This window comes from Eleutherodactylus coqui, chromosome 3, assembly GCF_035609145.1.
Source record: "Eleutherodactylus coqui strain aEleCoq1 chromosome 3, aEleCoq1.hap1, whole genome shotgun sequence".
Classification (NCBI taxonomy): Eukaryota; Metazoa; Chordata; class Amphibia; order Anura; family Eleutherodactylidae; genus Eleutherodactylus; species Eleutherodactylus coqui.
The window spans coordinates 112975005-113001693 of record NC_089839.1 but is presented as its reverse complement, the minus strand read 5'-3'; positions in this window follow the sequence as shown (position 1 = coordinate 113001693).

Here is a 26689-nt window from a genome sequence, read left to right as displayed (position 1 = left end):
TCCACAGACCACTTTTTGGTCAGCAGCATCATTGTGGAGTAGAAATTCTATTTGTTAAGAAAAGTTTATTCCCTCTATTTGGGGCATAAATGTTGTTTATGCTGTACTTGGCTCCCACATGCTCTATGACCATCTGCCTTCCTTATCGCTGTTGTCATAATCAGGGTGCCCTGTAAGGATTTATTAATTGGAATAATAACCCTGCTTTCCTGTTCACAGCTGATGATCTGACTATTGCGCCCGCTCATGATTTTTTCAGATGATATATGTCTTTCTCTAACAGGTGTGTCTCTTGTAGCAAAATTAGATCCAAATATACAGAGCTGGAGGCCAACAGCACTCTAATAAATCCAAATAAGACGAGGTGGTTAAGATGCAAAGCCACTGATTAGAGACCTGAACTCCTGGTCTCAAAAAATAGTCCAGAAACAATATAGATAAAGTAGCAGCATAAATGGTGAAATCCTTCTAAAAAAAAAGCTATGTTTCGGTCAATCATGGCCCCTTTTTAAGCTTGAAAAAGGCCATGCTTGACCGAAACGTAGCTTTTTAAAATATGGAATAAATAAAGCTCTTTTTTAGAAGGATTTCACCATTTATGCTGCCACTTTATTTATACTGTTTGTAGCAAAATTAAGTCAGGTCGGAATTTTTTGAGATGGCACAGCACCATGTTCCTCTTGTGGGGAGAGCCGGGATGATATGCATGATGTGGTTTTGTTGGTTATGTAGGTCATTACTGTACTATCCCTGTTCTGTTTAAAAGATTTTCTGATTTGGTTGTGTGTGGGGGGTGGGAAGGCATGGAGTAGGCAGGTGAGGATTGGGGAGGGTGTTTTGGAGGCCCACCTGGGCTGTGGCAAGGTATATCCCTTTAGTTAAGTTTTACGGCTACTGTCTTGGCAACAAAAATCAGTGAAACAGTATAACATTTTAGATAGCTGTCTAATTCTACAAGAAATCCTAATCTAATGTGTTAGCTGCTTCTCATCACGTTAGTGCAGGGTCTGGGGGTCTCGGATAGATTGTTTTGCAGTTTCTTTTTTCCTCTTTTTAGATTGTTACATATCTCTTAGTTATTTTTTGGGGAGGCACGTAAGGGCGGGCTTGGCAAGCTATTTCGGTCCCTTTATGAGCATCCCTGGTTTTCATTATAAATTATGTCCAGGTTCTAGCCCACTTTTCTCTTCTTTATAGTGGGGAGCTTTTGCTGCGGTATTGGTTGTCAAGGTGCTGTTCGCTTTTACTTCACCCCCTTGTGTGGGCCAGGAATACCCCAGGCTGATGACTGTTGTCTTGGAGAGATGGAAGCTGTAAGCTCTTCTGCCTTCCAGTCTGGCTCCTTGCTGTTGCTTTCTGCCAGCTGCATGCACTGGCTCTGCCCTTCAGCTTCTGTGAGCCCTGCTCTCCACCCCATCAGTTACTGCGGGCCTTGCCTGCACTCCAGGCTGGGGATTTGGAGGCCTAGGAAGGCTGTGTCATATTGTGGGCCTCCTCTGCTGCTGGTGGTGCCCCAGGACCCCCCTCTTTTGTGCCACTGGTCGGGGGGGAGTATTGCAGCTGCTTTTAGGCACTGCTGGGTGTTTTAAGTGCAGTCGCAAAATCTCCCTCTGCGGCGGCAGCTCTGCCTGTGGTGGCTGGCTCTTCCTTGGTCTGTTCCTCTTGCCTCTGCCACAGGGGTCAGTGGCGGACCGGGTCCTTCCCCAGGGCTGTGACTGTTGCCGGTTGTGGCCAGGGCTGCCGCAGTTGTCACTTCTGGGTGCCGCAGCCAGAACTTTAGTCTGGGGCTTCTGGGCACCGCAGTCAGAACTTTCGCCTGGGGCTTCTCAGGCTTTGGTAGGCCTTGCCCAGAACGTTTGTTCCCCTTAGACCTTAAAAGGTCTCTTTCTACTCCCCGTGGGTTGGTGAGAGTCACGGCTTACCAGGGGCCATTGAAGTCTGTGATGGACTGGATGACTCAGGTCCTCGAACAGGCAGCCAGTGTTCTTCCAGGTGCATCCTCTCCTTGGCAGGCCGAAGGCGAAAGTCCGTCTACCGACCATGATTTTTACACAAACCAAAACTGAGCGACAAACGCAAAGTGCACAATGTAGTCACATTTAGACGTAACGATTATCGTGCACTTTTTGTTCATTTTAACTAAATTTGAGCATCAATCGTTATATGTAAATGGGCCATAAGGGTAAAAACACACAGTTTAGCTGGGTGTATGTTGTCGAACCAGGCTCACCAATAGTGGCCAATGACTCCAAGCTTTGTGTGTCTTTAATCTAATTGCCAATCAGCCACAAACTGGATTTCTAGTATAATAGCATGATAGAGTATGCAAATGCATGAAAAGTTGCTTTTTCATAGAAATTTAGCACATTACTGTCATATACAGACAGCAAAAGAAAGATGTGAATCAGTACTTACACATCCAGTAAATTTCTGCTTCCTTGAATAAAGGCTAAAGTATGTGAACAGCAAATATCCACTACAAAACTTCATGGGATTCCCATGAAGTCTAATGGTTGATATTTCTGGTTGTATGTTTTAACCTTGAGAGCTTCTTCACATGGGCGAGATTTAGCCTTGCTATGCGGCTGCAATAATCATGGCTGCATAACGAGATGAAATTAAACCATTGATTTCATTAGCAGGATTCTACCCGTTAATCGTACGTGTGAGAAAAGATGGCAGTTACCCTTTCTTTCTCACGCTTAGTTACTGCTATGTGCAGGAAACATAGAGCAGGACCTATCTTCCCGCATCTTTTTTCAAACTCGTGTGCTATGGGGCGCAGTTTGAATGGCCCAATAAAAAAACAAAAACATTTCATGCGCAACTAGCGGGGAATGTAGTTGCGCATACACCCATGTGTTTTTGCCCTTACTCAGTAAAGGAGAACTGACTGGATATGTGAGTGCTGCACCTGGGTACATCTTTCTTTTGCTTTCTTGGACTTGGCCGACTAGCATCTAGCCACAGCGCTTGCACCACGATAAAGGTGAGCGGATCTTTGCTTGACCTTTTGCCTTATACTGAATTTAAAATTAAAGACGAAGTTCACATCATGTTTGTGTCTTTTTTAAACATATACTTTAAAAAAAGTATACTACTATCAAAGGATTTGTTTTAATTATTTGGCAACTGTATAACTGGCAAATGTATACAGTTGGTATAAAGGTGATGGTTTTTATTATTAAGAGTGGAATGTAATATTTTTTGTCAATTTTTTTCTTTTCAAATGAATCTAAGTGTGAACTTGCAAATGTATGCAAATTACTAAACCTACATTAGGTCTAATGGTGATTAAATACATTGGTTAGAAGTAGGTTGATGTTTGTACAACTGCTAAGAAGTCATCTGTTGCATGTTCATTTTGCAGGCCCAGCCACACACATTTTAGTCCATATTAGCATTTTCACCTAATGTTGTATATGTTCAATTATGTCAAGTAATAGACAAAATATTTCTGGGAATATTCTGTAACAGCATGTTGCAGCTGCTCACCCTGCTCACTGACTGCTTGCTTCTGCAGTCAGAGATCGCTGTCATTCTCACTCTACATGCCTCCCCTGTGCCCCAGGATACTGCCCGTAGGGCTCACATAGAGCTCACTGCTCCTCTTAAAGGGCCAAAGCATGCTCCCCTAACCTGTTCCCCTCATCACATTCTTTCACCTGCTATATTAAGCATTGCTATTGGTCTCATACTGCCATTTGGGACAAATCTCTCATTCATATGTTCTGGTACTGACCCTTGCCTGTGTTCTGAATATTCTGACTTTTGTGCTCCTTGACCTCGGATCTGTACTCTGCTATTTGTCTGCTGTCTGCCCTGACCTACAGCTTGTTTATATACCTATGCTGCAAGCCCTTACTCAAGCTTGATTTTTAATACTTACCTGGTAACGTGCCTTGGTCCAGTACAATGTCAGCAACCAAACAGGACTATCTGTGTGTAACTGCTTGGGAAAGTCATAGCAAGACCCCTTGGAGGGGTTAAGTGTGAAAAACAGAGTTTCCTAGGGACTGTCACCACAATTAGCCCACAGCCAAATCAGTGTGTGGCAAGGCAGATCCACATCCACCTGTCTAACAGTTTGCTTAGGATCCCACTGCCATGGATCCAGCTGGCACTGCAAACACCATGCCAGATCCAGCAGAGCAAGACTGCTCCTTTCAAGACCAAGTGTTACAAGTGCTGAAGACAGTTGCAACCCACCTGGATGCATTGGACAATGCTCAGTCTGCACAAGTGGCAATTCAAAGTTGCTGCGCAAGTACTAACCCAGCTCACCAACCAACTGATGTCTCAATGCAAATCTCCACATTCTTCTACTGTTCCTGACTCTGGGTCAAGTTTTGCTGAGGTGTTTTGAATCAATGCAAAATCCATTTTGAACTCAAATCTGCACAGTTCCCTACCTGTCACAGTAAAATTATGTTTATTATTTCTTGTATCATCCATGTGCAGTCAGCATCCCTCGTTCACACTCTAACTCACTTTTTAATCCATTCAGCTTTTGTTGATATTTCTGACTCAACTAGATGAATGGCCCAACTAGAGCATCTTTACTACTGCTACTTGCAATTTCAACAGTGAGTTCATCTCTTTCCTGTTGTGCTTGTCTTCTGGCACACTCTGCCACTGCAAGCTCATCCTGCATATGGGTCATCTCCACTTCCATCTGTTGGTTGGTCACTATCATGTCTGTCAGTTTGTCAGTTTTCTGCGCAACCTCCAGACTTCAGCCTCTATACACTTCATCTGATGCATCATCAAACCCCGAGACTCTAAAAAAAATGTTCATTTATTTGTCAGGTCTCTTTCAACTGATTATGCTGCTGCCTCTCCTGCTCCAGAAGACAACATATTTCATGCAACTCTCTCTTCAACTCTTCAGTGTCAGAAAGTTTCTCCTGCAATACCCCGATCTCCATTTCCTTTTTCTGCATTGCATCTGTTAATGTCTCACTCCATGTTTTGGATTGTTCTAGAACACGGTCCCTACCCTTGTGCAAATGACTCATACTTTGAGTAATGGCTGAAAGCCTTGCTATATTTTGATTTAATTTATCTTGCAAGTTGACAACAGATCCCTTGAGACGTTCGTTTTCTTGTCGAACATTTATGTTCTGCAGCAAGTTTACTATTTGTTTCATCTGTTTCTGTTTAAGCTCCTGGACTAGAGCATTTATGCATTTTAGCTTCCTCAACTGAGACACCTTAACCTGCCATTATTTTTTCATCTCTGACACCTGAGCCTCATGTGTTGAAATCTGTTCCACCAGGTTTCTGTTAGTTTATGCATCTTCCTCTAACTGCTTGAAGGACACATTTTTCTTATCTTGTATGGTCTTCAGGTGTGTCTCTTCTTGCACCAGTTTCTGAGATTCTTCAATCTGAGCTTCCAGCTCCACCAGCAGTCTGTTAATCTTCTCAGACAGCTCTGTCTGCACTCCGTCACTTTCAGTGATTTTTACTTGGAGCTCTTGAAACTGTATCTCTACATTCAGACTCCTGCTTGTCCTCCAATAGCACCTTCACCTTATGGGTCAGCTCAGTACATTTACCTTCCGAAATTTATTTCACCTGTTCAGCTTGCGCTAACCATTTGGACAGTTCTCCCATAACTAGATCATGAGTCTGATTAAAGTCCTGGATCTGGCCTTCGTATACTTCAATTTCCACATCCCAGCTTGTCTGTAGCTGGGTCACCAGTCTCTTATGTAGGGCTTCCTTAAAGTCCAGTCTGTCTTTCAAAACCTCTGCTTGCTTTTCTGCCTGACTACAAGCAGCTTTCTCCATTTCCAGCTTTTCCTTGAGCTCCGTTACCTGCAACACTCATTTACTATCCCTCTGGGCTAACTGCATGTTTAGCTCTGGAACTTGATTACTTGCATATGTAGAATCTCTTTCTAACTGGCAACATGTTATCTCTAACTCTTGGGTTTTTACTTGCAGTTTCTTATAGTCCTGTTCATACTGTGAAAATTTCACCTTGAGACATAATTTGCGACCAGCCTAATTTCTGGCTACATCTCTGAGGTCTTGCATCTCTTCATGGGCTTTTGAAAAACATCCCTTTTTTTTCTCATTTCACATTTCTTCGAAGCTTTGTTCACACTGAACAGTTTTCTGTTCCAGCACCAATCTTTTTTTTTTGTTAAATCAGTTTTAATTGAATTTTTTATACATACAAGGTATGGGAATGCATCAACACAGATGGGATAAATATAATACAGCAGTCTTTACCCCAGTAACCCTGGCTCTGAAATGACAGCGTTAAATAAAGCCAATTACGAGAGGTCAGGGAACTGAAGAACAATGCGCATCCACTGTCCGAGTGGTCCCTATGGGCCCCCGGGAACCGGAGGACCATATGAACCTGTTTTACAACACTTAGCGGGAAAAGGGGGCGGGAAGGAGGGGAAGGGGAGAAGAGGGTGGGGGGGTTGTGGTAACTGCACCTACTATTAGGAGAAAACGTCTAGGAGCCTCAACTCATGCCAAGGATGCCACGTTATAATGAATTTATCATGTGTGTTATTCTGCCAGCTCGCCAGCTCTTCAAGATTGTAGATCCAATCTACCTTCTCTTTCCAGTGTGAAAGTAGGGGGGATGCTTCAGCCTTCCAAGACAGCGGGATCAAGGCTTTGGCCGCATCTATCAGATGGGCCACCAGCCTGTCTCTCAGCGGATGAAACGCCTGGGAGGGTCTCCACAAGAAGACCATCTCTGGAGTTAGGACAAAGTTTTGTTTAATTTTGCACAACACCTCGCTCACTCCCCTCCAGAAGGTCTCAAGTCCCTTGCAGGACCACCATATATGCAGGTAGGACCCCACTTCGGCGTCACACCTCCAACATCTGCTATGTGGTGCCAACTTGTATGCAGCCAACCATTGTGGTGTTTTGTACCAGCGTACGAGTAATTTATAATGGGATTCCTGGGCTAGAATACAAGGAGAAAGGCCGCAGGAGGTGGACAAAATTAGTTTGATGTCTGATGGCGACAACGAAATGCCCAGTTCCCTTTCCCATGAAATAATAAATGCTGGTTTGATTATAGCGTGCGGAACGATGAAATGGCAGCGGAGCTGCGAGATTCTTCTTGCCCTGGGGTTGGGATCAAGTAAGGCGCGTTCAAATGGGGTTTTGGGCCTGGTGGATTTATAGGTCTCAAGAAAGTCCTCCATCACTTTTGTTACCGTGGCTTTCACCAAAAAGGAGGGGGACCAATCCGACTGAAGTGTTTGTAGAATATCTACGGCCGGCAGGTGAGCCAGCGCCTGAAGGTCCCCTACCGTAAGGTGGTTAGATTTTCTCCAGACCGAGGTGGTGGCGGGATCCTCTGGTAACTTCAGGTAATTGTGTATTAAATTTAGTGGGGCCACCGGGGAGGGCTCTGGTGTCAGAGTCTCCTTCAATTTATTCCACACTTCACACTGGCCTTTCAGAAGAGGAGAGAACCCCTTTGCAAGGTATCTTTTCCTCTCTGGAAACCACAGGTCCCTCTGAGAACCACTGTTAGGGAGAATCTTGTCTCCTACCGGGCACATCAGGTCCATCCAGTAATTCAACTGGGCTGCACGATAATAGTCCAAAATATTTGGAAGACCTATACCCCCCTCAGATCTCCTTTTGATCATTAGGCTATATGCTAATCTGGGTCTTCTTTGCCTCCATACGTAGGCAGCAAAGACCGTGCGAATCGTTTTAAAGAAGCTGGGAGGTATATAGACCGGCAACATTCTAATCTTGTAAAGGATGATCGGAAGGATATAGGATTTAAGGATATTACGTCTACCAAACCAAGATATGCAAGGTAGGTCATAGTCTTTTACAAGCTTTTTAACTTGGTCTAGCAGTGGGACGAAATTGGTTGCATAGATATCCTCTATTTTTTGTGGGATTTTGACTCCCAGATAGTCCATGACTGTCTCCGACCACACGAACGGTGAGGAGCTAGCTAGGTTTTTACTGACTGTGTATGGGACCGAGACATTCAGGACCATAGACTTGTCGAAGTTAATTTTAAAATTTGATAACTCACCATAGGCATTCAGCGTTTCGACAAGTCTGCGGAGACCCTCCTCGGGGTTAGTGATAATAAAGACGATGTCGTCCGCAAAAGCCGCGGAAGACAAACGGGAGTTTCCAACAGTTAGACCTTCTATATTCGGATCCTGTCTGATCTGCACCAAGAGGGGCTCCAGAGCCAAGATGAATAGGGAGGGCGACAGTGGGCACCCTTGACGCGTGCCATTGTTAATTTCGAAGGGGGGGGGGACAGAGTGTCGTTAACCTTAATTCTGGCATGTGGAGCGGCGTACAGAGAAAAGATAGCTGCAACAAAGCTGACCGGGATGTTATAGTTTAGTAAAGTAGTTTTCATATACTGCCAATTGACCCGGTCAAAGGCTTTCTCAGCGTCGGTTCCAACAAATACCAGGGGAATGTTCTGTGACTGCGCATATCGGGATGCATGTAGGAGTCTCCTACAATTGTCCTTGCCCTCCCTTCTTTTTACAAAGCCCGCTTGCTCCTTGTTGATAAGGTCGGGGATAAATTTGTTAAGTCTCTTGGCCAACAGCTTGGCCCAAAGCTTGACATCTAAATTAATAAGAGAGATAGGTCTATAGTTGCTACAAAGAGCAGGATCTCTTTTTTCTTTGGGAATTAAAGTAATGTGAGCTTCTTGAGCCTGTCTAGGAAGCGGGGCCCCACTGAGCAAGGAGTTGAACAAATCCGTCAGCTTGGGCACCAGGATGTCCTGGAAGGCCTTATAATACGGCATAGAAAGCCCGTCCGGGCCAGGGCTTTTGTTGGGGGGAGAGGAGGCTAATAACTCCTTAACCTCGGATTGTGTGACCGGAATTAACAAGGAATTAGCATCTACTTCGCTCAATCTCGGTATAGGAATCTGACGGAGGAAGGATTCAATCCTATTTTTTGCTAACAGGTCTTCTTCAGGGGAGGTTTGTTTACTCAGATTATAGAGGCCTGAATAATAGTGTTGGAACTCTTTAGCTATTTCGTTGGTGTCCATAGATATTTTCCCAGTATGTGTTTTAATGGCGTTAATTGTGTTTTTGGCCTTTGCTTTTTTGATTAGTGAGGACGTGAATTTACTTCCTTTGTTGCCCTGTAAATAGATTATATGTTTCCAGAACAAGTGTTTTTTATTGAATTTGGAGTTAAGGCAAAGTTGGAGATCTTTCCTTAACTCCGTCAGTTTTCCCAGCGCAGTTTTCACTTGGGAGAGTTTTACTTTTTGTTCAAGGGTGGCAATTTGGGTTAATTTTTCGTCTATTTCTCTTTGTGATATCTTCTTGGCCCTGGAGCCCATAGCAATCAACAGGCCCCTAACATATGCCTTGTGGGTTTCCCACACAGTCGGCTCGCTCACCTCTCCTTCAGAGTTTAAATGGAAGAATTCTTCCAATTGAGCGGATAAGGCGGAAACATTTTCCAGAGAGTCTAGCAATGAAGCGTTCAATCTCCAACGCCACTCTCTAGGCGGCTGTCTGAAGGGAAGGAACGTTGCGTGGACTGGCGCGTGGTCGGAGACAGTCACCACATCTATGTGCGCCCCTTGAAGAGCTTTTAACAGCCCCGGGGAGACGAAAATGTAATCTAGTCTTTGATGTGTAAGATGGACCTGTGAAAGGAACGTATAGTCCCTGTCTACAGGGAATAGGAGGCGCCATACATCAACCAGGCCCAGCTCTTGCAGGCTTTTGTTCAGTTTTCTTAGTTTTGATTGGGGTATATGGGAGCGGCTGGTGGAGGAGTCTAACAGGGGATTAAGAGTTAGATTCAGATCACCCCCGAGGATAATTTGGCCTACCGCAAAGTTTTTTAATATGTCCAATTGAGCTATCAACCATGGGACCTGATCCGTGTTAGGTGCATACAAGTTGGCGATGGTGATCTGCGTATTGTCTATCTTCCCCTTCAGGAGCAAAACTCTTCCCTCACCATCCGTGTACTGCGAGTCGCATATAAAGTTAACGGATTGGTGGAAGAGAGTTGAGACTCCCCTGGAGGCGCAGATCGCGTGTGTGATGTGGAAGTGTTGTGGAAATTGCTTACCAGGCAGCGTGAAGCATCTGATCCCCTTGAAGTGGGTTTCTTGTTTCCCCCGGATGTTGAATGACGTAACCTTCAACTCGTTCATCGTATCTACTTGAAGCGAGAGATAAGACAAGAATAAGTACAATATGCAATAGACGTTACCTTGCTTACACAGTTACCAGAGCGGAGGAAAGGGGGAAGGGACAAAGAAGGGGGAGGGAAGACGGGGGGCGGAAGGCTTGTGGGCAAGGTGTGGAGCACCCCTAGGTGCTTACTGAGAGCACAACAGGAGTTGCCTCTCAGCGATATGAATCAAAAGATTTCAAAAGAACTCAGAAAAATGGAGGACGGACTGCGTCCAGGTGTAGCAACGCAGTACTCAGTAACTGAACGAGAACTAAGTCAGCCTGACCTGACAGGCACGATCGGGGATCCCCTCTAATAAGGGGAAGGTATTCCAACAGGAAACTTAACAAAAAGCAGGGGTTTTAGGAGAAAAAAGAATACTTAACAATATAGGCCATTCTTGGCCTATATAACCGTGAAGACAGAGAAACTCCTAAGGGGAGGCGGAAAGGGGAGAGACGTCTGTCCCTCCATAGGCGGCAGCGCCGCCCGCAGAAAGTCCTGCAGCTTCTCCTTCCTCTCACTTGCATCAACCGGACGACCTTGAACCGAAATAGACCTCAACCTTAGGCAAGAGGGTTGGCGTGTTCCAGGGCACACGCGGCATAAGTGGACTGTCCAGAACCGTTCCAGCTAGCCCTTCAAGTGTCCATTGCTTTGGATTCATCTCTGGTTTTCTTTTTTTTCCCTTTTGGGGACTTGTGGTTGACAACTGGCTGCCAGATCTCTGTTGCTGTTAAGGTGGGCAGTCTCACCGGCTCAGGCAGGGGGAGCCAACTAGGAATGTCCAGAGGTTCAATATCCAGCAGTTGCCAGCAAAGATGCAGGTCTTCCGGGGACCGTATATTTATCTTACGGCCTTTGTGGGTTATCCCCAGGCTAAAGGGGAATAACCATGCATATTTGATCCCCTTGTTTTATAGGACATCCAGAAGAGGGCGCATCAGCCTGCGTTTGGCCAAAGTAGATGGGGACAAATCTTGGAAGATGCGTATAGAGGCGTCACCATAGCGGATGTCGTTTATTTGCCTTGCAGCTTTCAGGATTTCCAAAGCATCTGGGAATGCAAGAATCTTGCAAATAATGTCTCTCGGTGGATCCAAGGGTGGGGGAGGGGGTTTAAGAGCCATGTGGACTCGCTCAATACAAATGGTCGCAGCTCTCTCTTCTCCTAGCAGCTGGCCGAAGATCTCCTTGGTGACTTTCATTAAGCACTCTGCAGCCCAGGTTTCAGGGAGCCCTTTAATGCGCACATTGTTGCGCCTGTTTCTATTTTCAATGTCCTCTTGCATCAATAGGGCTTTGTTAATTTGTAGGTGGTGCTCTTGCAGGGTTTTTTCCACCTCCAGGGAGTGAGATGTGATCGCAGCAGTAGTGGTCTCCAGCTCTTCTACTCTACGCCCCAGCTGCCTCAGCTCCTCTTTAATCTCAGTCAAGTCTGTTTTGACTGGGTGCAGGGCTTGTGAGAGAAGCTCTCTCATGAAGCTTCTCGATAAGCCTTCTCCCTCCTCGCCATCCGAAGAAGCCCAGTCCTCCCCCTCCTTACTGTTGGTGATAGACATCCCTGCAGCCGGCGCCATCTTGGAGAGAGCGCGGGGAGAGCAGGAGCTCCGTTCTTTTAGGTACCGCTGCATGTCCGCTTGTCCCTTGTTTGCTCTGGGGGTGCCCTGGGCTTCTCCCCCCCCCCCCCTCTCTCTGCCAATTTTCCCCATCAAATCTTCTTATAGCCGCTGTGTGGTGTCCCCGCGGGTGCCGGTGTGATGGAGCTCCGGGCTCAGCATTCCATCTTCTTCAGCGGTCAGGCTCCGCCCCCTGTTCCAGCACCAATCTTTGATCAGCTTCAGCTAATCTCCTAAGGTGCTAATTCTCCTTTATCAGCAGCCGTTGCCTCTTGGCCTCTGCTTTAAGCAGACACAGATTGGTCCTTTCTTTTTCCAACTGCGCATCATTTTTTCTATTAGCAGCTTGACATGCTTTCTCAAAAAATTTTATGTAAGTTTGCCTCCATACAAATCCCTCCTGAATTCTAAGCCAGCGTTCCCTTTCTGTCTCACTTTGAACCTCAAAATCTGCACTGACAACCTCATCTGTCTACAGATCCTCTCTCTCTCATTCTCTCTCTCTCTCTCTGGAGGCATACTTGTGCTAACTCTCACTTGGATGTTGGCTGAAACCTCTGTAGCAACCTATTCACACTCTGACTTACTTTGGGGTTAACATTTTTACCACTCTGGATCTACTCAAAGGCAGCACTCTGCATCTCGCCTAGCACATCCGTTTGTAGCACATATTTCCATCCTACATGGACTTTCCCTCCATATTGTGGAGTACAGTCCATTTCCAAGTTCTGGAGAGCGTTATGTCTTCTGATGGATGTCAAGTTAAACTTCTCTTCTGCTCACCATCCTCAGTCCAATAGCCAGGTAAAGTGAACCATTCAATCAATAGAACTGTATCTTCATTTTGGGTCCTCACAACAGGACAATTGGACATCTCTTCTTGCTTGAGTTTTCTCATAATAACCATGTTAATCAATCCTCAAAGTCTATGACATTCTTTATAGTCTATGCTCAGCATCCTCTTGGAGAATCCTGAATTAATTTCACATATCCCTCCTGAAGCCATTGAATCTTAATATATATGCATAATCTTTCACAACTTCTGCACCTTCCGCTGTTACCAAAAAAGAATACTATGTCAATGAGATTTTAGATTCTCAATCTCACTCTAGGCCTATTTTAGACTCCTCCTCACGGAATTCCCAGTTCTAGTAACATATACGCAAAATGCTTCATAGAATACTACAGAATCTGAAAGTCTCAGACGCTTGGAGGATTTTGAACCCATCAGTTAAAGATTATTCATTTTACTCTGCTGTACATAATTCATTTCAAAAAATAGATTATATTATTGTCTCCTCTTCTATGATCCAACAAAAAAAGAACACAAACATGTGTAATATAACGGTCTCTGATTAGAGATGAGCGAGCACCAAAATGCTCGGGTGCTCGTTACTCGTGACGAAATTTTCGCGATGCTCGAGGGTTCGTTTCGAGTAACGAACCCCATTGAAGTCAATGGGCGACCCGAGCATTTTTGTATATCGCCGATGCTCGCTAAGGTTTCCATTTGTGAAAATCTGGGCAATTCAAGAAAGTGATGGGAACGACACAGCAACGGATAGGGCAGGCGAGGGGCTACATGTTGGGCTGCATCTCAAGTTCCCAGGTCCCACTATTAAGCCACAATAGCGGCAAGAGTGCCCCCCCTCCCAACAACTTTTACTTCTGAAAAGCCCTCATTAGCAATGCATACCTTAGCTAAGCACCACACTACCTCCAACAAAGCACAATCACTGCCTGCATGACACTCCGCTGCCACTTCTCCTGGGTTACATGCTGCCCAACCCCCCCCCCCCCACATGACGCAGTGTCCACAGCGCACACCAAAGTGTCCCTGCGCAGCCTTCAGCTGCACTCATGCCACGCGCTGGCCTCATAGCCACACCACCCTCATGTCTATTTATAAGTGCGTCTGCCATGAGGAGGAATCGCAGGCACACACTGCAGAGGGTTGGCACGGCTAGGCAGCGACCCTCTTTAAAAGGGGTGGGGCGATAGCCCACAATGCTGTACAGAAGCAATGAGAAATATAATCCTGTGCCACAGCCATCAGGAGCTGCACACGTGGGCATAGCAATGGGGAACCTATGTGCCACACACTATTCATTCTGTCAAGGTGTCTGCATGCCCCAGTCAGACCGCGTTTTTTTATAAATAGTCACAGGCAGGTACAACTCCGCAATGGGAATTCCGTGTGCACCCACAGCATGGGTGGCTCCCTGGAACCCACCGGCTGTACATAAATGTATCCCATTGCAGTGCCCTGGACAGCAGAGCTAACGTCAGATTAAATGCAGGTGGGCTTCGGCCCACACTGCATGCCCCAACCTGACCGGGGTTTTTAATTCATAGACACAGGCAGGTACAACTCCCTATTGTGAAGTCCCTGTGGACCAACAGCATGGGTGGGTGCCAGGAAGCCACCGGCGGTACATAAATATATCCCATTGCATTGCCCATCACAGCTGAGGTAATGTCATGTTTAATGCAGGTGGGCTTCGGCCCACACTGCATGCCCCAGTCAGACTGGGGTTCTTTAGAAGTGGACACATGCAGTTACAACTCCGTGTGGACCGACAGCATGGGTGGCTCCCTGGAACCCACCAACGGTACATAAATATATCCCATTGCAGTGCCCAGCACAGCTGAGGTAATGTCATGTTTAATGCAGGTGGGCTTTGGCCCACACTGCATGCCCCAGTCAGACTGGGGTTCTTTAGAAGTGGACACATGCAGTTACAACTCCATGTGGATCGACAGCATGGGTGGGTGCCAGGAAGCCACCAGCGGTACATAAATATATCCCATTGCAGTGCCCAGCACAGCTGATGTAACGTCAGCTTTAATGCAGGTGGGCAAAAAATTAATTGGATTACACTGTAGGCGAGGGCCCCAAAAAATTGGTGTACCAACAGTACTAATGTACCTCAGAAAAATTGCCCATGCCCAACCAAGAGGGAAGGTGAAACCCATTAATCGCTTTGGTTAATGTGGCTTAATTTGTAACTTGGCCTGGAGGCAGCCCAGTTAAAATAAAAATTGGTTCAGGTGCAAGTTTCAACGCTTTAATGAGCATTGAAACGTATAAAAATTGTTTACAAAAATTATATGACTGAGCCTTGTGGGCCTAAGAAAAATTGCCCGTTCGGCGTGATTACGTCAGGTTTCAGGAGGAGGAGCAGGAGGAGGAGGATGAATATTATACACAAATTGATGCAGCTAAAAGGTCCACGTTTTTGATGGTGGTAGAGAACAATGCTTCCATCCGCGGGTGCAGCCTACGTATTGTTTAGGTATCACTGCTGTCCGCTGGTGGAGAAGAGAAGTCTGGGGAAATCCAGGCTTTGTTCATCTTGATGAGTGTAAGCCTATCGGCACTGTCGGTTGACAGGCGGGTACGCTTATCTGTGATGATTCTCGCAGCCGCACTAAACACCCTCTCTGACAAGACGCTAGTCGCAGGACAAGCAAGCACCTCCAGGGCATACAGCGCGAGTTCAGGTCACGTGTCCAGCTTCGACACCCAGTAGTTGTAGGGGGCAGAGGCGTCACGGAGGACGGTCGTGCGATCGGCTACGTACTCCCTCACCATCCTTTTACAGTGCTCCCGCCGACTCAGCCTTGACTGGGGAGCGGTGACACAGTCTTGCTGGGGAGCCAGAAAGCTGTCAAAGGCCTTAGAGAGTGTTCCCCTGCCTGTGCTGTACATGCTGCCTGATCTCCGCGCCTCCCCTGCTACCTGGCCCTCGGAACTGCGCCTTCGGCCACTAGCGCTGTCGGATGGGAATTTTACCATCAGTTTGTCCGCCAGGGTCCTGTGGTATAGCATCACTCTCGAACCCCTTACCTCTTCGGGTATGAGAGTGGAAAGGTTCTCCTTATACCGTGGGTCGAGCAGTGTGTACACCCAGTAATCCGTAGTGGCCAGAATGCGTGTAGCGCGAGGGTCACGAGAAATGCATCCTAACATGAAGTCAGCCATGTGTGCCAGGGTACCTGTATGCAACACATGGCTGTCCTCACTAGGAAGATCACTTTCAGAATCCTCCTCCTCCTCCGTGGGTCGAGCAGTGTGTACACCCAGTAATCCGTAGTGGCCAGAATGCGTGTAGCGCGAGGGTCACGAGAAATGCATCCTAACATGAAGTCAGCCATGTGTGCCAGGGTACCTGTATGCAACACATGGCTGTCCTCACTAGGAAGATCACTTTCAGAATCCTCCTCCTCCTCCGTGGGTCGAGCAGTGTGTACACCCAGTAATCCGTAGTGGCCAGAATGCATGTAACGCGAGGGTCACGAGAAAGGCATCCTAACATGAAGTCAGCCATGTGTGCCAGGGTACCTGTACACAACACATGGCTGTCCTCACTAGGAAGATCACTTTCAGGATCCTCCTCCTCCTCCTCCTCAGGCCATACACGCTGAAAGGATGACAGGCAAGCAGCATGGGTACCCTCAGCAGTGGGCCAAGCTGTCTCTTCCCCCTCCTCCTCCTCCTCCTCAACGCGCTGAGATATAGACAGGAGGGTGCTCTGACTATCCAGCGACATACTGTCTTCCCCCGCCTCTGTTTCCGAGCGCAAAGCGTCTGCCTTTATGCTTTGCAGGGAACTTCTTAAGAGGCTTAGCAGAGGAATGGTGACGCTAATGATTGCAGCATCGCCGCTCACCATCTGGGTAGACTCCTCAAAGTTTCCAAGGACCTGGCAGATGTCTGCCAACCAGGCCCACTCTTCTGTAAAGAATTGAGGAGGCTGACTCCCACTGCGCCGGCCATGTTGGAGTTGGTATTCCACTATAGCTGTACGCTGCTCATAGAGCCTGGCCAACATGTGGAGCGTAGAGTTCTACCGTGTGGGCACGTCGCACAGCAGTCGGTGCACTGGCAGATGAAACCGATGTTGCAGGGTGGCAGCGTCCGTGTGGGACTTGCAGAAATGTGCGCAGAGTCCGCGCACCTTTCCGAGCAGGTCTGACAAGCGTGGGTAGCTTTTCAGAAAGCGCTGAACCACCAAATTAAAGACGTGGGCCAGGCATGGCACGTGCGTGAGGCTGCCGAGCTGCAGAGCCGCCACCAGGTTATGGCCGTTGTCACACACGACCATGGCCGGTTGGAGGCTCAGCGGCGCAAGCCAGCGGTCGGTCTGCTCTGTCAGACCCTGCAGCAGTTCGTGGGCCGTGTGCCTCTACTCTCCTAAGCTGAGTAGTTTCAGCACGGCCTGCTGACGCTTGCCCACCGCTGTGCTGCCGTGCCGCGCGACACCGACTGCTGGCGACGTGCTGCTGCTGACACATCTTGATTGCGAGACAGAGGTTGCGTAGGAGGAGGAGGAGGGTGGTTTACTGGAGGAAGCATACACCGCTGCAGATACCACCACCGAGCTGGGGCCCGCAATTCTGGGGGTGGGTAGGACGTGAGCGGTCCCAGACTCTGACTCTGTCCCAGCCTCCGCTAAATTCACCCAATGTGCCGTCAGGGAGAGATAGTGGCCCTGCCTGCCTGTGCTTGTCCACGTGTCCGTTGTTAAGTGGACCTTGGCAGTAACCGCGTTGGTGAGGGCGCGTACAATGTTGCGGGAGACGTGGTCGTGCAGGGCTGGGACGGCACATCGGGAAAAGTAGTGGCGACTGGGAACTGAGTAGCGCAGGGCCGCCGCCGCCATCATACCTTTGAAAGCCTCCGTTTCCACAACCCTATACGGCAGCATCTCAAGGCTGATAAATTTGGCTATGTGGACGGTTAACGCTTGAGCGTGCGGGTGCGTGGCGGCGTACTTGCGCTTGTGCTCAAACACTTGCGCTAGCGACGGCTGGACGGTGCGGTGCGAGACATTGGTGGATCAGGCCGAGGACAGCGGAGGTGAGGGTGTGGGTGCAGGCCAGGAGACGGTAGTGCCTGTGTCCTGAGAGGGGGGTTGGATCTCAGTGGCAGGTTGGGGCACAGGGGGAGAGGCAGCGGTGCAAACCGGAGGCGGTGAACGGCCTTCGTCCCACCTTGTGGGGTGCTTGGCCATCATATGTCTGCGCATGCTGGTGGTGGTGAGGCTGTTGGTGGTGGCTCCCCGGCTGATCTTGGCGTGACAAAGGTTGCACACCACTGTTCGTCGGTCGTCAGGCGTCTCTGTGAAAAACTGCCAGACCTTAGAGCACCTCGGCCTCTGCAGGGTGGCATGGCGCGAGGGTGCGCTTTGGGAAACAGTTGGTGGATTATTCGGTCTGGCCCTGCCTCTACCCCTGGACACCGCACTGCCTCTTGCAACCTGCCCTGCTGCTGCCCTTGCCTCCCCCTCTGAAGACCTGTCCTGAGTAGGCGTTGCACACCAGGTGGGGTCAGTCACCTCATCGTCCTGCTGCTCTTCCTCCGAATCCTCTGTGTGCTCCTCCCTCGGACTTACTGCCCTTACTACTACCTCACTGCAAGACAACTGTGTCTCATCGTCATCGTCCTCCTCACCCACTGAAAGGTCTTGAGACAGTTGGCGGAAGTCCCCAGCCTCATCCCACGGACCCCGGGAACTTTCCAATGGTTGGGCATCAGTGAGCATGTGTCATTGTAGTGGAGTGAGGAGGCTGGGAGGAAGGAGGAGCAGCAGCCAGAGGATTCGGATTTGCAGCACTGGACGGCGCCGAACTGTGGGTGGATGATAGCTTGCTCGAAGCACTTTCTGCCATCCACGACAGGACCTGCTCACACTGCTCATTTTCTAATAAAGGTCTCCCGCGTGGACCCATTAATTGGGCGATGAATGTGGGGACGCCAGAAACGTGCCTCTCTCCTAATCGCGCAGCAGTCGGCTGCGATACACCTGGATCAGGAACTCGGCCTGTGCCCACACCCTCACTTGGGCCTACGCGTCCTCGGCCGCGTCCACGTCCTCTAGACCTACCCCTACCCCTCAGCGTGCTGTATTACCAGTGATTTCCCAGCCAGGAAATAAATTGGCGCAAGCCTGCAGGCCAAAAAGAATTTTTCCCTTTTTTTTTAACAGGAAAGGCCCACTGACTATATTCAATCAATAACAAATGTGTTCTGTGGCCCTGCTGTGTGTCACAGAACTGCAGTGTTATATTAACTGCAGCAGAGCGGTGATTTCCCAGCCAGGAAATAAATTGGCGCAAGCCTGCAGGCCAAATAGAATTTTTCCCTTCTTTTTTTTTTTAAAGGGAAGGCCCACTGACTATATTCAATCAATTAACAAATGTGTTCTGTGGCCCTGCTGTGTGTCACAGAACTGCAGTGTTATATTAACTGCAGCAGAGCGGTGATTTCCCAGCCAGGAAATAAATTGGCGCAAGCCTGCTGTTAAACTTAGCTGGCTGCGTATGATTTTTTTACGTTCTCCACCCACCACACACGTACCCAGAACGATGAGGACTGTCAGAGGCAGGCCAAATAGAATTTTTCTCTTTTTTTTTTAAAGGGAAGGCCCACTGACTATATTCAATCAATAACAAATGTGTTCTGTGGCCCTGCTGTGTGTCACAGAACTGCAGTGTTATATTAACTGCAGCAGAGCGGTGATTTTCCAGCCAGGAAATAAATTGGCGCAAGCCTGCAGGCCAAATAGAATTTTTCCCTTTTTTTTTTAAAGGGAAGGCCCACTGACTATATTGAATCAATTAACAAATGTGTTCTGTGGCCCTGCTGTGTGTCACAGAACTGCAGTGTTATATTAACTGCAGCAGAGCGGTGATTTCCCAGCCAGGAAATAAATTGGCGCAAGCCTGCTGTTAAACTTAGCTGGCTGCGTATGATTTTTTTACGTTCTCCACCCACCACACACGTACCCAGAACGCTGAGGACTGTCAGAGGCAGGCCAAATAGAATTTTTCCCTTTTTTTTTTTAAAGGGAAGGCCCACTGACTATATTCAATCAATAACAAATGTGTTCTGTGGCCATGCTGTGTGTCACAGAACTGCAGTGTTATATTAACTGCAGCAGAGCGGTGATTTCCCAGCCAGGAAATAAATTGGCGCAAGCCTGCAGGCCAAATAGAATGTTTCCCTTTTTTTTTTAAAGGGAAGGCCCACTGACTATATTGAATCAATTAACAAATGTGTTCTGTGGCCCTGCTGTGTGTCACAGAACTGCAGTGTTATATTAACTGCAGCAGAGCGGTGATTTCCCAGCCAGGAAATAAATTGGCGCAAGCCTGCAGGCCAAATAGAATTTTTCCCTTTTTTTTTTAAAGGGAAGGCCCACTGACTATATTGAATCAATTAACAAATGTGTTCTGTGGCCCTGCTGTGTGTCACAGAACTGCAGTGTTATATTAACTGCAGCAGAGCGGTGATTTCCCAGCCAGGAAATAAATTGGCGCAAGCCTGCTGTTAAACTTAGCTGGCTGCGTATGATTTTTTTACGTTCTCCACCCACCACACACGTACCCAGAACGCTGAGGACTGTCAGAGGCAGGCCAAATAAAATTTTTCCCTTTTTTTTTTTAAAGGGAAGGCCCACTGACTATATTCAATCAATAACAAATGTGTTCTGTGGCCATGCTGTGTGTCACAGAACTGCAGTGTTATATTAACTGCAGCAGAGCGGTGATTTCCCAGCCAGGAAATAAATTGGCGCAAGCCTGCTGTTAAACTTAGCTGGCTGCGTATGATTTTTTTACATTCTCCACCCACCACACACGTACCCAGAACGCTGAGGACTGTCAGAGGCAGGCCAAATAGAATTTTTCCCTTTTTTTTTTAAAGGGAAGGCCCACTGACTATATTCAATCAATAACAAATGTGTTCTGTGGCCATGCTGTGTGTCACAGAACTGCAGTGTTATATTAACTGCAGCAGAGCGGTGATTTCCCAGCCAGGAAATAAATTGGCGCAAGCCTGCAGGCCAAATAGAATTTTTCCCTTTTTTTTTTAAAGGGAAGGCCCACTGACTATATTGAATCAATTAACAAATGTGTTCTGTGGCCCTGCTGTGTGTCACAGAACTGCACTGTTATATTAACTGCAGCAGAGCGGTGATTTCCCAGCCAGGAAATAAATTGGCGCAAGCCTGCTGTTAAACTTAGCTGGCTGCGTATGATTTTTTTACGTTCTCCACCCACCACACACGTACCCAGAACGCTGAGGACTGTCAGAGGCAGGCCAAATAGAATTTTTCCCTTTTTTTTTAAAGGGAAGGCCCACTGACTATATTCAATCAATAACAAATGTGTTCTGTGGCCATGCTGTGTGTCACAGAACTGCAGTGTTATATTAACTGCAGCAGAGCGGTGATTTCCCAGCCAGGAAATAAATTGGCGCAAGCCTGCTGTTAAACTTAGCTGGCTGCGTATGATTTTTTTACGTTCTCCACCCACCACACACGTACCCAGAACGCTGAGGACTGTCAGAGGCAGGCCAAATAGAATTTTTCCCTTTTTTTTTTAAAGGGAAGGCCCACTGACTATATTCTATCAATAACAAATGTGTTCTGTGGCCATGCTGTGTGTCACAGAACTGCAGTGTTATATTAACTGCAGCAGAGCGGTGATTTCCCAGCCAGGAAATAAATTGGCGCAAGCCTGCAGGCCAAATAGAATTTTTCCCTTTTTTTTTTAAAGGGAAGGCCCACTGACTATATTGAATCAATTAACAAATGTGTTCTGTGGCCCTGCTGTGTGTCACAGAACTGCAGTGTTATATTAACTGCAGCAGAGCGGTGATTTCCCAGCCAGGAAATAAATTGGCGCAAGCCTGCAGGCCAAATAGAATTTTTCCCTTTTTTTTTTTTTAAAGGGAAGGCCCACTGACTATATTGAATCAATTAACAAATATGTTCTGTGGCCCTGCTGTGTGTCACAGAACTGCACTGTTATATTAACTGCAGCAGAGCGGTGATTTCCCAGCCAGGAAATAAATTGGCGCAAGCCTGCTGTTAAACTTAGCTGGCTGCGTATGATTTTTTTACGTTCTCCACCCACCACACACGTACCCAGAACGCTGAGGACTGTCAGAGGCAGGCCAAATAGAATTTTTCCCTTTTTTTTTTAAAGGGAAGGCCCACTGACTATATTCAATCAATAACAAATGTGTTCTGTGGCCATGCTGTGTGTCACAGAACTGCAGTGTTATATTAACTGCAGCAGAGCGGTGATTTCCCAGCCAGGAAATAAATTGGCGCAAGCCTGCAGGCCAAATAGAATGTTTCCCTTTTTTTTTTAAAGGGAAGGCCCACTGACTATATTGAATCAATTAACAAATGTGTTCTGTGGCCCTGCTGTGTGTCACAGAACTGCAGTGTTATATTAACTGCAGCAGAGCGGTGATTTCCCAGCCAGGAAATAAATTGGCGCAAGCCTGCAGGCCAAATAGAATTTTTCCCTTTTTTTTTTAAAGGGAAGGCCCACTGACTATATTGAATCAATTAACAAATGTGTTCTGTGGCCCTGCTGTGTGTCACAGAACTGCAGTGTTATATTAACTGCAGCAGAGCGGTGATTTCCCAGCCAGGAAATAAATTGGCGCAAGCCTGCTGTTAAACTTAGCTGGCTGCGTATGATTTTTTTACGTTCTCCACCCACCACACACGTACCCAGAACGCTGAGGACTGTCAGAGGCAGGCCAAATAAAATTTTTCCCTTTTTTTTTTTAAAGGGAAGGCCCACTGACTATATTCAATCAATAACAAATGTGTTCTGTGGCCATGCTGTGTGTCACAGAACTGCAGTGTTATATTAACTGCAGCAGAGCGGTGATTTCCCAGCCAGGAAATAAATTGGCGCAAGCCTGCTGTTAAACTTAGCTGGCTGCGTATGATTTTTTTACATTCTCCACCCACCACACACGTACCCAGAACGCTGAGGACTGTCAGAGGCAGGCCAAATAGAATTTTTCCCTTTTTTTTTTAAAGGGAAGGCCCACTGACTATATTCAATCAATAACAAATGTGTTCTGTGGCCATGCTGTGTGTCACAGAACTGCAGTGTTATATTAACTGCAGCAGAGCGGTGATTTCCCAGCCAGGAAATAAATTGGCGCAAGCCTGCAGGCCAAATAGAATTTTTCCCTTTTTTTTTTAAAGGGAAGGCCCACTGACTATATTGAATCAATTAACAAATGTGTTCTGTGGCCCTGCTGTGTGTCACAGAACTGCAGTGTTATATTAACTGCAGCAGAGCCGTGATTTCCCAACCAGGAAATAAATTGGCGCAAGCCTGCAGGCCAAATAGAATTTTTCCCTTTTTTTTTTTTAAAGGGAAGGCCCACTGACTATATTGAATCAATTAACAAATGTGTTCTGTGGCCCTGCTGTGTGTCACAGAACTGCACTGTTATATTAACTGCAGCAGAGCGGTGATTTCCCAGCCAGGAAATAAATTGGCGCAAGCCTGCTGTTAAACTTAGCTGGCTGCGTATGATTTTTTTACGTTCTCCACCCACCACACACGTACCCAGAACGCTGAGGACTGTCAGAGGCAGGCCAAATAGAATTTTTCCCTTTTTTTTTAAAGGGAAGGCCCACTGACTATATTCAATCAATAACAAATGTGTTCTGTGGCCATGCTGTGTGTCACAGAACTGCAGTGTTATATTAACTGCAGCAGAGCGGTGATTTCCCAGCCAGGAAATAAATTGGCGCAAGCCTGCTGTTAAACTTAGCTGGCTGCGTATGATTTTTTTACGTTCTCCACCCACCACACACGTACCCAGAACGCTGAGGACTGTCAGAGGCAGGCCAAATAGAATTTTTCCCTTTTTTTTTTAAAGGGAAGGCCCACTGACTATATTCAATCAATAACAAATGTGTTCTGTGGCCATGCTGTGTGTCACAGAACTGCAGTGTTATATTAACTGCAGCAGAGCGGTGATTTCCCAGCCAGGAAATAAATTGGCGCAAGCCTGCAGGCCAAATAGAATTTTTCCCTTTTTTTTTTAAAGGGAAGGCCCACTGACTATATTGAATCAATTAACAAATGTGTTCTGTGGCCCTGCTGTGTGTCACAGAACTGCAGTGTTATATTAACTGCAGCAGAGCGGTGATTTCCCAGCCAGGAAATAAATTGGCGCAAGCCTGCAGGCCAAATAGAATTCTTCCCTTTTTTTTTTAAAGGGAAGGCCCACTGACTATATTGAATCAATTAACAAATGTGTTCTGTGGCCCTGCTGTGTGTCACAGAACTGCACTGTTATATTAACTGCAGCAGAGCGGTGATTTCCCAGCCAGGAAATAAATTGGCGCAAGCCTGCTGTTAAACTTAGCTGGCTGCGTATGATTTTTTTACGTTCTCCACCCACCACACACGTACCCAGAACGCTGAGGACTGTCAGAGGCAGGCCAAATAGAATTTTTCCCTTTTTTTTTTTAAAGGGAAGGCCCACTGACTATATTCAATCAATAACAAATGTGTTCTGTGGCCATGCTGTGTGTCACAGAACTGCAGTGTTATATTAACTGCAGCAGAGCGGTGATTTCCCAGCCAGGAAATAAATTGGCGCAAGCCTGCTGTTAAACTTAGCTGGCTGCGTATGATTTTTTTACATTCTCCACCCACCACACACGTACCCAGAACGCTGAGGACTGTCAGAGGCAGGCCAAATAGAATTTTTCCCTTTTTTTTTTAAAGGGAAGGCCCACTGACTATATTCAATCAATAACAAATGTGTTCTGTGGCCCTGCTGTGTGTCACAGAACTGCAGTGTTATATTAACTGCAGCAGAGCGGTGATTTCCCAGCCAGGAAATAAATTGGCGCAAGCCTGCTGTTAAGCTTAGCTGGCTGCGTATGATTTTTTTACGTTCTCCACCCACCACACACGTACCCAGAACGCTGAGGACTGTCAGAGGCAGGCCAAATAGAATTTTTCCCTTTTTTTTTTAAAGGGAAGGCCCACTGACTATATTCAATCAATAACAAATGTGTTCTGTGGCCATGCTGTGTGTCACAGAACTGCAGTGTTATATTAACTGCAGCAGAGCGGTGATTTCCCAGCCAGGAAATAAATTGGCGCAAGCCTGCAGGCCAAATAGAATTTTTCCCTTTTTTTTTTAAAGGGAAGGTCCACTGACTATATTGAATCAATTAACAAATGTGTTGTGTGGCCCTGCTGTGTGTCACAGAACTGCAGTGTTATATTAACTGCAGCAGAGCGGTGATTTCCCAGCCAGGAAATAAATTGGCGCAAGCCTGCAGGCCAAATAGAATTTTTCCCTTTTTTTTTTAAAGGGAAGGCCCACTGACTATATTGAATCAATTAACAAATGTGTTCTGTGGCCCTGCTGTGTGTCACAGAACTGCAGTGTTATATTAACTGCAGCAGAGCGGTGATTTCCCAGCCAGGAAATAAATTGGCGCAAGCCTGCTGTTAAACTTAGCTGGCTGCGTATGATTTTTTTATGTTCTCCACCCACCACACACGTACCCAGAACGCTGAGGACTGTCAGAGGCAGGCCAAATAGAATTTTTCCCTTTTTTTTTTAAAGGGAAGGCCCACTGACTATATTCAATCAATAACAAATGTGTTCTGTGGCCATGCTGTGTGTCACAGAACTGCAGTGTTATATTAACTGCAGCAGAGCGGTGATTTCCCAGCCAGGAAATAAATTGGCGCAAGCCTGCTGTTAAACTTAGCTGGCTGCGTATGATTTTTTTACATTCTCCACCCACCACACACGTACCCAGAACGCTGAGGACTGTCAGAGGCAGGCCAAATAGAATTTTTCCCTTTTTTTTTTAAAGGGAAGGCCCACTGACTATATTCAATCAATAACAAATGTGTTCTGTGGCCATGCTGTGTGTCACAGAACTGCAGTGTTATATTAACTGCAGCAGAGCGGTGATTTCCCAGCCAGGAAATAAATTGGCGCAAGCCTGCTGTTAAACTTAGCTGGCTGCGTATGATTTTTTTACGTTCTCCACCCACCACACACGTACCCAGAACGCTGAGGACTGTCAGAGACAGGCCAAATAGAATTTTTCCCTTTTTTTTTTAAAGGGAAGGCCCACTGACTATATTCAATCAATAACAAATGTGTTCTGTGGCCATGCTGTGTGTCACAGAACTGCAGTGTTATATTAACTGCAGCAGAGCGGTGATTTCCCAGCCAGGTAATAAATTGGCGCAAGCCTGCAGGCCAAATAGAATTTTTCCCTTTTTTTTTTAAAGGGAAGTCCCACTGACTATATTGAATCAATTAACAAATGTGTTCTGTGGCCCTGCTGTGTGTCACAGAACTGCAGTGTTATATTAACTGCAGCAGAGCGGTGATTTCCCAGCCAGGAAATAAATTGGCGCAAGCCTGCAGGCCAAAATAGAATTTTTCCCTTTTTTTTTTAAAGGGAAGGCCCACTGACTATATTGAATCAATTAACAAATGTGTTCTGTGGCCCTGCTGTGTGTCACAGAACTGCACTGTTATATTAACTGCAGCAGAGCGGTGATTTCCCAGCCAGGAAATAAATTGGCGCAAGCCTGCTGTTAAACTTAGCTGGCTGCGTATGATTTTTTTACGTTCTCCACCCACCACACACGTACCCAGAACGCTGAGGACTGTCAGAGGCAGGCCAAATAGAATTTTTCCCTTTTTTTTTTTAAAGGGAAGGCCCACTGACTATATTCAATCAATAACAAATGTGTTCTGTGGCCATGCTGTGTGTCACAGAACTGCAGTGTTATATTAACTGCAGCAGAGCGGTGATTTCCCAGACAGGAAATAAATTGGCGCAAGCCTGCAGGCCAAATAGAATGTTTCCCTTTTTTTTTTAAAGGGAAGGCCCACTGACTATATTGAATCAATTAACAAATGTGTTCTGTGGCCCTGCTGTGTGTCACAGAACTGCAGTGTTATATTAACTGCAGCAGAGCGGTGATTTCCCAGCCAGGAAATAAATTGGCGCAAGCCTGCAGGCCAAATAGAATTTTTCCCTTTTTTTTTT